Source organism: Pseudomyrmex gracilis, unplaced genomic scaffold, assembly GCF_002006095.1.
Source record: "Pseudomyrmex gracilis isolate BER0280 unplaced genomic scaffold, ASM200609v1 scaffold_55, whole genome shotgun sequence".
Lineage (NCBI taxonomy): Eukaryota > Metazoa > Arthropoda > Insecta > Hymenoptera > Formicidae > Pseudomyrmex > Pseudomyrmex gracilis.
The window spans coordinates 174,091-175,933 of NW_018020639.1; positions in this window are offsets into that span (position 1 = coordinate 174,091).

The window sequence follows — 1,843 nt, forward strand, 5'->3', positions numbered from 1 at the left end:
TTTGATGAAGGATCTATCACAATGAGGCCAGAAGAATTCCGAGTTGTCTGAGCAATCAGCCACCCGCATGTTTGGATTACTAACCCTCTACTTCATCTTTTCTTCTCTTTCTCTCTCTTTCTGCTCTCCTACATAGATTTTCCTCTTTCTTTGTTCGAAAGACTTGTGTCTCCATTGATCTTTCTTGAATAAAGAACTTCGCGTAATTAAGAGAGGGTCGAATAACACCGTCATTATAATTTTATTAGATAATCTATTATATTAGTTTGTAATTAAAGCGCCGATAATGATCTATTGTTCTCTCGCTAGAGTTTCCCGAATATTTACGCATCTTCTTCTATCGGAATGGCCGGGGGGGGGGGAGGGGAATTATTTCGGATACACATGAAGCGGCTTGAAAAGGCGGAAGGGCGAGATCGAGAGAGGAACTAACAATGCCGTGTCTCTCTGCAGCCAAACGTTCGGAATAACGCGAAAACGTGATAACTGCTACTCCGACGGCGGAACTCGCTCGTCCGAACAAAAGTCTAATTCGCGCGGTGGCATTAGCAACGAGAGGAGGGACGCGGGTACGTATCTACATATATATACATATATATACCCCGGCTCGTACGTTTCTCTGAAATGGCCGAGCTTGGCTGGCTGGCTGGCTGGCTGGCTGGCTGGCTCGCTCGTTCGCTCGCTCGCTCGCTCGCTGGTCGAGGCAAAATTTACCGTGTGTCGAAGGCAGGAAGTTCCACGGTCCTCCCACGCGCGCGCAATGACAAAGGACAACGGCCGGGCGATGCGCATTCGTACGGATTCTACGGGCAAAGTTTGTTGAAGGCAGAACCGCTCGCTCGTTCGCGTGCTCGTGTGCATCTGGTGCGGTCCATGCGTATAGACTCGCTGCTCACATGAGAAGCCACCCCCGCTTGAGAATACGCGGATATTGTATTAGGGACTTAGGTGCGCCGAGAGAGGATGTGGAGAGAGAGAGAGAGAGAGAGAGAGAGAGAGAGAGAGAGAGAGAGAGGAGGGAAGCAGACTAGAACGTAAGTGCGTCCTGTGCGGCAGGACGAGAAAGGGATTAGTCGAACTATTCGCACGGAATTGTGGCTCGAGAGCGCGCATGCTGCTGTCCTATTGGACTGCTTTGCGTTGCCTTCCTTCGGGAAACATAGTCACATGGCGGAATGGTGAATTCTCTCTCTCTCTCTCTCTCTCATCTCTCTATCTCTCTCTCTTTCTCTGTGACACCTTTAGTTCCTGATGGAGGAACTCGACGTGGAGAAGAGGAACGCCAGGCAAAGTCACAGTATACCACGTTTGATTACGCTTTCCGATCCGATTGTACAGCGCCGACGAATATATAGGTACTTTGTACGAGTTCTCTCGTTGTTCGCGCGAACTCCCGATGAGAGAGAGAGAGAGAGGGTCATCGGGATTGCGACCGTGTCCGCTTTGGGATACAGCGCGTTTGAAAACTGCGTCGAATAAAAGTGTAACGTCGTCGTTTCATTTGCACGTCTTTGACGAAGATACAAAATGTGTTTCTATAAATATAAATTACGATCGACGTGTGCGGGCATATCGACGCGCACAGCTTATGCTGGGAAAAAAAAAAAACTCGTTTTAACTCACGATCTCGCCCGATTTTCATTCCATAGTTTCTCGAGGAACATTTGCATTTTAAGGTGAGAAAAATGAGAAAATTCTTAAATCAGTTTTGTGCGTACAGTTGCGCGCCAAAACATATCGGACTGATCGAACGCCGTCGATCGATCGTTCTGACGGTGTAAATGCGTTTGGGTCAGTTAGGACGTAAATGTAATATCGTAGCTAATCTAATCATCAGCACACC